Source organism: Eubalaena glacialis, chromosome 3 (assembly GCF_028564815.1).
Source record: "Eubalaena glacialis isolate mEubGla1 chromosome 3, mEubGla1.1.hap2.+ XY, whole genome shotgun sequence".
Classification (NCBI taxonomy): Eukaryota; Metazoa; Chordata; class Mammalia; order Artiodactyla; family Balaenidae; genus Eubalaena; species Eubalaena glacialis.
Genome location: NC_083718.1, coordinates 174,247,969 through 174,260,367, shown reverse-complemented (window position 1 = coordinate 174,260,367; position 12,399 = coordinate 174,247,969). Strand labels below are relative to the sequence as shown.

At 44.9% G+C, this 12,399-nt stretch overlaps 1 protein-coding gene across 2 annotated transcripts in view; it reads left to right on the top strand.

The window, feature by feature from the left end:
- ARID1A (AT-rich interaction domain 1A) overlaps window positions 1–12,399 on the top strand; it is a 69,835-nt gene that overhangs the window by 39,153 nt on the left and 18,283 nt on the right. The window lies entirely within an intron of this gene.

Sequence of the window (12,399 nt, the reverse complement as noted above, 5' to 3'; positions counted from 1 at the left end):
GTTGTCTTGGGCAAATGTATTTTAAAGTTCTAGGCTTCCCCATCTTGCCCATTTTTCCCCAGAAGACTCTGACTCAGGGAATATGCTTTGTGAATAATTCTCTTCTTTCTCCTTCACAACTACTCTCTTGGGATCATCTGACAGTACTGTGTCAGATAGAGTGGTTTCTACACCGAACCTAGGCCATGCTAAACCCTAGGTATGTTTAATAGAGAAGGATTTAATATAGGGAATTGGACTTAAAAATTGTTAGGAGGATTGAGGGAGTATGCTCTAGGCTCGTCCTCCAGGAATCGGGATCTAGACCTAGATTTGACCCACCAAGGGAACTCCTGCTTGTGAGTCACTATCAGATTGAGTGCTCTAAATCTGCTATCTAGGGGTCAGTAAGCTGGAATCAAGAAGCAGTAGCTGCTGCTACCAGAACCAGCACCCAGTTAACTGGAAGATGAAACCAAAATGCTCCTGTAGAAACAAGTGAAGGAGACAGAAGTATGATCACTGCCATACTTTGATCTAATCTTGAGTCTGATTCTAATTAGCAGAACCTGAATTATAGCCAAAACCCATCTCCAGGGATTCTGGGAAATGTAGTTTTTAGCTTTTTAACCTCTGTAATTAGGAAAAGAGTAGAATGAAGTTAGCATGAGCTACTCCACAGAATATTCACCACACTAACCACAAACACCACCATCCCCCCTCACCCCACTCTTTACATATATGAGGAATCCAAGACCCAGAAAGGTTAAAGGACTTGCCCAAGGTCATTCAGTAAATGAGAACGTGGGCTTCCCTAATAGTGAAAGCCCATTGCTTTTACTATTAGGACAAACTCCTATAAAGGGTGAGTAAAAAGCTCCTTTAAGGGAAGGAAGAGTGCCATATTCAGAAAATAGACTTTGGGGACTTCCCTGGTGGCACAGTGGTTAAGAATCCGCCTGCCAATGCAGGGGACACGGGTTCGAGCCCTGGTCCGGGAAGATCCCACACGCCACGGAGCAACTAAGCCCGTGCGCCACAACTACTGACCCTGTGCTCTAGAGCCCGTGAGCCACAGCTACTGCAGCCCACGTGCCTAGAGCCTGTGCTCCGCAACAAAGAGAAGCCACCGCAATGAGAAGCCCGCACACCGCAACAAAGAGTAGACCCCGCTCACCGCAACTAGAGAAAGCCCGCGCACAGCAACGAAGACCCAACGCAGCCAAAAAATAAATAAATAACTTAATTAATTAATTAAAGAAAAAAAAGAAAACAGACTTTGTCTTCCATATTCTCTTCTCTTTGGGGAAAGGGAAGGAGGAGGTATGGAGAGATGTGGGGTTGAGACTTCTAGGCAAAGGTAGTGATACTGTACCTTCTGGATTTGGGTCTCCTCCATAGGAAGATGTAGGAAGCATTTACTCTGGAAGGAAGAAACCTCAAAAGCTAGAATTTCTTGAAATTCCTGAGTCAACATATGGATGAACTCAGCTGCCTAGGTGACAGTAGCTTTCCTCCATCTATCTCCCCTTCTCCTTCTCTCTTGTTAGTGCTTTTATAACCTGCAGAGCTGTCTGGGAGACTACCTTGGTGAAGTACATGCCCTGGTTCTGCCATTGTCCTTCTCCAAGAAGACCAACCAAAATCCAAAAGCTAGCCCCTAGATTTGGGATTGCCAAGCTGTTTCTTGTCTTTCCGGGGAAGGTGGGTGAGGGGTAGCTTGGGCTTTTTGAACAAAGTCCTCCCAGAAATGCTATACTTACAGAAACCCCTAGGGCCCCCCTGCACCAGAGTGAGAATCTTGGTCCAGAGAGGAGGGCCCATAGGTGTGAACTATGTTAACATACTTGGTAAATCAAGCATGGGATCAGCTCTGTTGTCTTTTTCTCATATTTCTAAGATATTTGGTGTTCTGCCTGAAAGTTGTGATGAAACTGTTATGTGATCTGGTGCTATCCCTTTGGGGGCCAGTGCTTGATCTCTTGCTCCATCTACTTCCGTGGCCAGAACCTATTTCTCCTCCCCACCTGGTGTCAGCATGGAATTGGCTGGTATTGTGATATCATCTCTGATTGCCGTGAGGCGGAGCTCATCTCCAAGCTGTTAGCTTGCTTCCCATTGACCTTTCCCAAGGGAGCTAAGAAGCCATGCCTTGTTGAAGGTGGGAACTAGAGGTTGAAGGTTCAGACTGAGAGCAAATCTGTCCCTTAAGGCCAGCTGTGTTGTGGGAGGAATATTGACTGTTGTTTACTGAGATGAGTGAAGGTAATTTCCTGATATTTGAGGGAAGGTAGGAGAGAAACCAAGTTCCAAATAAATTCACTGCATCTGTATTCAGAGGAACTGTCATCAAGAATATTCGTTTTTTTCCCTCCTCGTCTTTTGCTTTTAGGACTTGACTATGTCTTTCCCTATGTACAGAGTTGTTGTTGTTTTTTTTTTGTTTTTTTTTGGTTTTAAAGGCCTTCAGGGCTGTCTTTTCTGGTTTAGGATTCTATCCATTTCCCACTCTCAGATTTGTTTGTTCCACCCCCTCCCCCCAAATCTTTGGATTTTATCTAGACCCGTAGGTCATGGTAGGGAAGACCACTGGCAAATATAAATTTAGGGCTTTAAATATCAAACCAAGGAGGCCATCCAGCCCCATAGACCTTGGTCTACGCTGTGTTCAGCACAGTGCCAACCTTCCCTTCCCTACTTGTGCACATTACGTCCTCCTTGCTTTCTGGTTGCTGTATTTCTGAGGAGCAGCCAAATGAGGTGAAGCCTAAGGCAGTACCCCTCCCCCTTACACTTCTCAGATCTAGAATTCTGCCGTCTTTTCTGTGTTCCTTTCCTCTCCCCCTTTTCCTATTCTCCTTACTCAAGTTCTAGGATCCAAGCTGATGATCATGATGGAACATGGTCTGTGTGGTTGGCCTTCCTGACAGGGAATGCAAGCTTGGAGAAAGTAGGGGGTTCTTAACTTCTTTGCCTTCTCTAGCTTTACAGTGCTCATTTCCTGCTGGGATTAGAATAGCCCTATTCCATAAATATGCACTGATCTTGACTGCTCTAACTCAGGCCCAGCTCTGACCTAATTTCATTTTTTTTCAGATTTGAGTCTTAGCAGCTAGTGACCCTTAACAACACTCTGTACACTTCTGGCCAAGAGGTGGTTTCTGGCTAGATGAGACATTCTCTAATGAGAAATGCCTAAGTGAGAAACCTTGGCAGGGGAAGGGTATGTGTCAGAAGGCTGGTCAGGTAGGTAACATGGGTATTATACAGACCTGGTGGGGTCTGTGACAAACTAGAAAGCAAGGTTTCAATCGATCAGCGCCTCTGGGAGTTCTAGGATCTATTCTTTTCACAAGTTGGGAATCTGGATTTTTTTATGTAAAACATCTGAATTATTAGAAAGGTCTCTATGGGGATGCTGGGCAATGGATTAAAAGGTTCTCTGGGGCCTGTGGGTCTGCCCCTGCAGCTTCTTGTGGATTGCCCATGTAGCTTTGGTTCCCTTGAGCTGGTGCTTACAATTTTTCTGGGTTTAGGGGCCAGCTGTGGGAAACACCATCTATCTGTTGCCAACTCTTACTGTGTTTTTGGTGTTTGTTTTATTGGCTTGGGGAGGGGGAGGTGCAAGGGAGATGTTGAGCAGAAGCACTCAATGTGATTAAACCTCTAGCCGAGCAGATCTGTGGGAGCAGAATATCGACCCCTGGAAAATCAATGGCTGCTGCAGTGGCCGAGCTGCTGTTTGAAGGGGCGCCCACTGCAGGAATGCCGGCAGCCCAACACTCTTTCTTCTCCCTGCTTTTTACCTCAGCAGCGCCCTCAGCCTCCACCCAAAGGGTCAGACCTACCTCAAGAGATTTTGCTGAGGTGGATTAGAACAGCAGGTTCTTGTTTTTTGTAATTAGATTGAAATTTCTCCAGTGACACAGAGCCCCGCCTCCCGACAGCCTCCTTGCCAGACGTTCCTTCCCTGCACTGCAGTTCTATCAAGAGCTCTTATCAAGTGGCTGAGGCCCTTTCAGGATTGCACTTCTCAGTTTTAGGCAGGAGAGTCAGTTCCCCTGATGACAACACCCAGGAGTCTCTCCTTCATTGTGGAGGTCTAGAGTGGAGGTGTGCAGGGTTAGGGTAGGGGAATGACTGTTAAAGGAAAGAGACTAATAGAGATTGGGTCTAAAGAGGATGCTTTTGAGTAATATTTATCAAGCATTTATAGTCTTTTGTGTGCCTAGCATTTTTCTGGTCACTAATAACATAGGAGAATATAGCTCCTCGGGCTAATGAGGAAAAAGGCAGATTCAGCACAGTACCATCAGTCCTGAACATTGGGTCTAGAGGATCTTGAAGGGACTCTGGGCTCTGCCTGCGGAGCAAGGGTGAGGGGTCAGGGTAATTATACTGTGATTGTGGAGGCTTTGCCCCCACAAAGCTGTTCTCATCTTTGAAGATCCCAAGGCAGAAAACAATTTTAGTCTATAGTTGCTACACCTATAGTGCAACTTCAAGCAACTGTTCTTCCCACCCAGTTCTCTTTGATAGCTGGGAAATGGGCTACGCTGTTGTGTTAGAGGAGAGTTCTGTTACCCCATTGTTGGAGCACGGCTGTGGGCAGGGGGTTGAAGCTTGCTTGGCTCATGCCCCCGGAAAGGAGTAGTTCGGGAGTTGGGGCTCCTAAACAAGACCCAGTTGTTCTGCAGTTTGCAACGGTGGCTGCAGGGCTGGGTGAGGAAGAAAGTGTGAAATTATCCAGAGATGAGGCCGCCTAGAGGCTAGGAGTGTTTTGACTTCTCTCTCTGGGCCACACCCTTATGCTTGGTAATAGGATTAGGGCACAGGAATACCAGCAAAGATCAGACACCTACTTTCATGGGACTTAACTTCCTGCTTATCTCCCTAGATTCTAAGTCACTCTCTCCTCCCTCCTCACCCCTGTACATTAAGTATCCTTCTAAGGACCCAGAGGTGAGGAAAAGTACTCTACCCTTTAGTATAGAAAAAGTAGGTTTAGATTAAGTGAGTTATAGGTGACAGGGCTGACTTGAAATAACCATGAAAGAAAGTTTAGAAAGGAAGAGTGATTTATAAGGAAGAGTGGCTAGGAAAGAGAGGAACACATAGCATTGTAGACTTATAGAGTTGGATTATCTAGTTTTATTCTTTCCTTCTGCAGAAGAACTAAGTGATGCCTAGTGAGGTTAGCCTCTTAGAGTCATGTAGCTAATCACCTGCTGTGTCTGGAGACAGACTGTTGCCTCACCTTGTTTGGAGCATGGAGCCTAGCCTTTGATAGTGGCAAACTTCCACCTTATGGTGGAAAGAGTGCAGGCTTTGGAATCAAAAATATGGGTTTAGACCCAGTTCTTCTGTTTAATAGCTTTCTCTCCTTGGGTAAGTCATTTAACTCCTGAGCCTCTTGCTGCTTTGTTAAAATGGGGATGATACCTACTTCAGAAGATGGTGAGAATGAAATGTGAGACAGCCACGTACCTTAGGGTTGAACACATGATACTCACGTATTCGTGTCAGTTCTGAGTCCCTTAAAGAGGGAGACACGAAGGGACTTGCTTTATTCCTCTTTCCAACATCCTTTGAATTTGGAGATTTGGTCTCCCAGAGCTTTCTTTATGAAATTTGATGCGTATGTGTAGGGGATTTCGTCTTGGAAGTGGGCCCCTGAAAAGCATTCTGGAGACAAGAAGAGTCTGACCTTTCTCTACTGTGCATTTCCCACCAGGCAGCCAGAAGGTACCAAGAAGAAATGATTCATCATCGCCAAAATAAAAGCTTGTAGAAAAAGAGAAGTGGGAGTTTGGTGAGGGGTTTTGGGGGACTTGGGGTGGGGGGTTAAGAAATACGAGTTCTCTGAGCCTCTCCCAGAGCAGTTTCTTCTCTCCCACACGGTGAGTGTAGTCCAGGCAGGAGATGGCGCTTGGTCCGAAGCTGCAAGGATAGTTGCCAGCCTCTGTGTCTTTTCTTTCCCCTTCCTTACCACCTGCTTAAATCCTGACTTGGAAGTAAGAGGCAGCCTCTTCTGTGTGTTGATTCGTTCTTGGCATTTCCGCCAGCACCGCTAGCCTGCTCTCAAGGGAGGGATGGCATTTAGTCTCTTGGACTAAGACCACTTATTAGAACAACAGAGCAGCAGTCCTATAACTCTGGAGTCCCTTCTAGCCTGGGTGGGTCAGATCGCCCATCTTTCCATTTAGCAAAGACTGAGGAGAAGAAAGAGAGAATTATTGTACTGAATATTTTTTGTGAGTGTTTGATAGAGGTAGCCTCTTCCTCCCCTGACCCTTGACAAATATGTTGCTTAAAGAAGGCTTTATGAAAAAATCAGCTCTCCCCAAAATTTATTTGCCTTAAGTAGTTCTGAAGTAATTAAGTTTGTCTTTTTCCTTGAAGTTTGTTAAAACTGTTGCCTCCTTTCCTACCATCTGCCTTTCATCAAAGGTTAAGTTTCCCAACCTCTTCTGTGTTCTTCAGGATTTCCTCCCATTCTCCAGCCTGGGAGCAGCCTCCCACAGTGACCGTGGATCTGTTAGGCTAAGCAAGTATGTGTGTAGAATTTACCTGGGGTGGATGGTTTCCCTGCCAGTAGTCAGCACAACTTTGCAAAAGCTCTTCACAACTGAAGGAATATGAGGACTCCATCTGGGGGTTAACAAAAGCTCTATTTCTCGAGGATTCAGCCAAATTTATGAGAAAACCCTGAATCTGAGCATTGCCATGAGCTCGTTCTTTAGACTTCCTTATTGATGTTGCTTAATCTGCTCAGCAAAATGAGCTGATGTCATCCTTGTGAGTCTCTGTCAGAAGATTGTTTAACCCCCCCCCTTCTGTAACCCTGATCTGGTATCTTCCTGCTTGAAAATGTACTTAATCAGGCAGCCAGTTCATGTTAGAATTTGTAGCTCTTCCTGTGAGAGCACTGCAAACACCCCCCAACCCCCCCCACACCCCCAGTGAGGTATGGACTGTGTGATTTCGGGCATGATTTTGTTGTGGTGTGAAGAGGTGTTAGCTGCTGAGTTCTCTTTGTCAGCAGAGCCTGACAGACCCATGCTGGCACTCGCTGGGGCTGGGCAACCAATCACAGCTGGAACAGTTATCGTCATGGAATCCCTATGGGCTTCCTCTATCAGGTCACATCCCAAAATAACATTGGGCAGTATTTCAAGTGAAGAAACGAAGGCTTTCGGGGCTGTAGCCAGCCTGGAGTGTGAGATTCTGTGTGAAATAGTTGGACCTGCTCCAGCGCTTTTGATCTGCATGGTAGATGAGCAATAAAATGCATGAAACACGTTGGAAACACGTGAGGAAATTCTCCCTGGCCCTGCTGCTTCCTTGGAACTGGCAGGGCACTGAGTGGGCTGATCCTCACCTCCTATCTCTCAGCAGGATTATGCTTGGAGGAATGCAAGCCCGGGAAAAGAGATCTTTCCACTTACAGGGCATTGCTACAATTCTTTCAGCAGTCCTCCTAGAAGACACCTGTTAGGTGGGCTCTTTTGGGAGAACTGAGAACCTGAGTCCTGAAATGCTAAAGGTCGCCCCACCAGGGAGAGAGAATAGGGGCTTGGATTGATTGAACTTTGTCTGTGTGATATGTGTGCTGTAGAAAGCTGTACTTGTTAGGCACATTGAAGTCTGACTCAACAACCAGACATCCGGCTTTTTGTGGAACAAAAGACCTGAAAAACTGGCTTTTTGTAGGGTAGAAAGCAGAGGTGTGTCCTGTGCAATAAAAGGACCTGGAGTTCAGAGCAATATCTGTTCATGTAGATAGAGGAGGGAGACTTCTTTTGGAGTCTTCTGCCTTTACCACTCCCTCTCATTTCCCAATAAAAACATTTACTGTGATTAGCCGCTCAGATTGATGGGTATGTCTCACATCTTATACTGCTGTGTGTAGTTGTATCTCTCATTCAGGGTATTGCTGCTGGTATTGCATTTTCCATATGGCCCTGACTATATGGTGCCGGTAGAGTTTCTTGCAGATGCCACAGGGGCGTCAACAGACTCAGATTTGTCCAGTCCTTTTGTTGTATAAGTGAGAAAGCTGAAGCCCAGCTTGTTGCTAGCTTGCCCGAGGTCACAACTGATAAGTACCAAGAGCTGGGCTTTGCTCTCCTAACTCAAGGGTATGATGCTTTTTCCTCAGTCTATATAGTATCACAGCATAGTGGAAAGAGAAAGAACATAGGCTTTGGGGTTCAGCAGATCTGGGTTCAAAGTCTAATTTCTGCCACTTACTGGCTGGATGGCTTGGGCATGTAACCCCGTCTCTCAGCATCCGCTTGCTCCTTTTCAACATGTTAGTGGTGGTGGTACCTACTTCCAAGAATTGTAGAAAATTAAGTAACTCCATAAAATGCCTGACACATTGTAGATGCTCAAATGATAGTTACTGTTAGTATTAATATAAATGATCTGTTACTTCCTATGCTAACATTCTGGTTCTTAATATTTTTTTAAATCACCTCCCCCCATGCTGACCAGTTGCCATCTGATGAAAATGACAGTTTGAGAGACTGGCTTCAAACCAACCAAATGAGAGAGATAAGAAGATTAATGCTGATTCTTCCCCTCCGGTTATTCTGTGCCCAGGCATCCCAGCCCACGTGGACTGCTGTTGACAGTGGTTTACTTAGTACTTTTTCTCTATGAGGCTCAGGGCACTTTACCAAAACTGACAGCTCTCCTCAGAATGCCTCTGTGAAGGAAGCTACCACATTGCCACCACAGGTGCCTCCAGGGTCCTGAGAGCCCAACCCCAGGGGCTGCCAGTGTTTTTTTCAGGCTCCTGGGATCCCTCAGCTGGGCTAGGACGTTTGCTTGTGTATCTGTGGAGAGCCTGGTTTTTAACAGATGCGTGGCTGAAGGAGCATCTGTAGGCCCCGCCCTGACCCTATAGCAGGGGTTGGTGGGGTTTTTTCCTTTTATTTTTTTTTATTGATATATATTTGATATACAACATGATATTAGTTTCAGGTGTACAGTATAACGATTCAGTATTTGTATATATTGCGAAATGAGTAACACAGTGAGTCTAGTTAACATCATCACCTGTATAGTTACAGAATTTTTTTTTCTTGTGATGAGAACTTTTTAAAGATTTCAGATATACAGTATTATTAACTTTAGTCACCATACTGTACATTACACCCCCATGGCTTATTTATTTTATAACAGGAAGTTTGTACCTTTTAACCCCCTTCTCTGATTTCTCCCCCCAACCTCTGGCCACCACCAATCTTCTCTGTGAGCTTGATTTTTGTTCTGTTTTGTTTTAGATTCCACATGTAAGTGAGATCATACGGTACTTATCTTTCTCTGTTTGACTTATTTCACTTAGCATAGTGCACTCAAGGTTCATCCATGCTGTCACAAATGGCAAGATTTCATTCTTTTTTATGACTGAATAATAATATTCATCTGTGTGTGTGTGTGTGTATGTGTACACCACATTTTGTTTATCCATTCATCTGTCAGTGGACATTTAGGTTGCTTTCATGCCTTGGCTGTCGTAAATAATGCTGCAGTGAACATGGGGGTGCATGTATCTTTTCGAGTTAGTGTTTTGGTTTTCTTCGGATAAATACCCAGAAGTGGAATTGCTGGATCATGTGGTAGTTCCTTTTTTTTTTTTTTTTTTTTTCTTGAGGGACCTCCATACTGTTTTCCATAGTGGCTGCACCAATTTATATTCCCACCAGCAGTGCGTGAGGGTTCCCTTTTTTCCACATCCTTGACAATACTTGTTTCTTTTCGTCTTTTTGTTAATAGCCATCCTAACAGACGTGAGGCTTATTGTGGTTTTGAATTGCATTTTCCTGATGGTTAGTGAGGTTGAACATCCTCTTTTTTTTTCCTCCTCAGTTCCTCAGGAGGTATCCAAGGATGTACACCAGATGGCATAGGGGTTCCTCTATTGAAGGCAGCAGAGAGAGAGCAAAGGGGACTTTAAGTTTACCTATACTATCTGAACTGTTTTTACCATGAGGATGTTCATGTTTTACTTGTTTAATCAAAGACAGAAATGTTTAAAACACTTAATTTTTCAAGGCCATTTGAAGAGTTCTTGTCTTATGGATAGACCTTCAATTCCTGTTCTGTTCCAAAATATGCTGATTTCTTTTTCCTCTAAGCAAGTAGCTCTTATTACTAGAAGCTGGTGGTTTGGTAAGGAATGGAGACAGCAGGAGGGAATGCTGAGGAAAGCTACTGGTCCCTAAAACAGAGCATTGGGCTGTGGTTTCTGTTATAAACTAGGGCTTAACAAGTGGCTTTCAAGGCCTTTTCTGGCCTACACAGTTGGCTCCTCTTGTCATCTTGCTGCCTGTTTGAGTTTACTCTCCTTGGTTCAGAAGCTAGGTGTTCCTGGTACAGCTTAGCCCTCAACGTGGGGAAGGAATCCTCCTCTCTCGGGATGAACTCAGGGCTCTTCATAGCTCCAGGTACTTTAGTCCTTTGAGAGGAAAGAAGCCCTCTGGTGTTACCTAGAGGAGGGCTTCTTGAGTTCTCTTCCATGCTGGGACTAATTCTAGTTGCAGTTTGAAAGCATGCTATGGTGTACTGGGTCTGCTTCTTGTAGGAAAGCTAGCATTTTCTGACTTCTCAGCTAACACTGAGAGCTGAACACAGACACAGATGTACACCTACCTACCTGCCTTGCCTTCAAGGCAAGCTTTGTTCCCACAGAACTCAGCAGAAATACTCCCAGCCTAGTGAAATAACCAACTGGTTTGCAAAAGGTCCAACCAACCTGGATACTTAGGGGAGAGCCTAAGAGGTGCTCTTTGATCTCCAATGTTACTGTCCAACTCCAGGGTCAGAAACACCTCGAACTGATCTTTCCAAGGTGAGCTTGTTGTGGGAATAGGAATAGACTCAAATCAGGCCATTTTGGATTTCCTTCCTCTTCAGATGTGTCTCTTTAAGAGAACTCTTTTCTTAACTATTTGAGTATTAGGGTTTTCACAGACCTGAGCCCGTACCCAAAGCTTTCATTCTTTCTTCAAGGTACAGTTAGTTCCTAGCCTGAAGTTAATGCGTGATGTTGAGCCCATGGTATTGCTAGAGAGTGAACTTGGGGCTGGGGGTGGGTTGGGGGTGCATTTCCTGGGGTGAATACTCTTCTTTTTTTCTTTTTATTTTTTTGCTGTGCCACGCGGCACAGGGGATCTTAGTTCCCTGACCAGGGATCGAACCCGCGCCCCCTGCAGTGGAAGTGCAGAATCTTAACCACTGGACTGCCAGGGAAGTCCCTTTTTCTTTTTTAAAGTATTTTTCATATTGAGCTCCTGATTGCTAATCTTGGGGTTTACTGACCTAGAGTGAACTCTTTACCGATTAATTCAAGACAAGCACAACCTCCAAATAAATACCAAATTCTCATTGAAAAACTTAAAACTAGGAAAAAAAACTGGGTTTGTTCAGTTGGCAAACATTTGTTCATCCCTGTTGTTGGCCAGGTGTTAGGAATGTAGTTCCAGACCCTCTTGGCAGTTAAAGAATTGTCTGTGCAATATATCCCTTTCTTACCTCCTACCCCTTATGTTTTAAAGTATGGTAACTTGGAGTGAGTTCTTGGTAAATGTAGGTTATAATAATTTGATGGAGAGGGGATCTGTGAACGTTGCCCAAACTTGTTAACATTTTCTTATAGCTCCTGATGCTGTCCTGGCAGTGTTTTGTTAAGTTTCCCCGTTGGGAAAGAACTAAAGGCTCACTGAAAGAGCTGCTCTCTTATGACTGTAGAAGTTGGGGCTGGGAAAGAACATGAAAGTACTAGATGTGCTTCTGGTAGATAGACCAGGGGTCAGCAAACGATAGCTTGTGGGCTAGTTACTTTTTAAAATTAATTAATTAATTGATTAATGGCTGCGTGGGTCTTCGTTGCTGCGCGTGGGCTTTCTCTAGTTGCGGTGAGTGGGGGCTACTCTTCGTTGCGGTGCGCAGGCTTCTCATTGCGGTGGCTTCTCGTTGCGGAGCACGGGCTCTAGGCATGCGGGCTTCAGTAGTTGTGGCACGTGGGCTCAGTAGTTGTGGCACGTGGGCTCAGTTGCTTCGCAGCATGTGGGATCTTCCCGGACCAGGGCTCGAACCCGTGTCCCTTGCATTGGCGGGTGGATTCTTAACCACTGCGCCACCAGGCAAGTCCCTAGTTACTTGTTTTTATAAATAATGTTTTGTTAGAACACAGTCACATCCATTTGTTTATGTGTTGTCTGTGACTGCTTCTGCACTCTGGTGGCAGAGTCGAATAGTTGTGACAAAGACTGTGTGGCCTTTAGAGTCTAAAGTATTTTCTCTCTGGCCCTTAATAGAGAGTTTGCTGTATGTAAGCTATAGTATCACGACTGCATAAATGTGTGCAGTATATTTACTTTGGGTTGTTTAAGAAAAATGTTGATCATG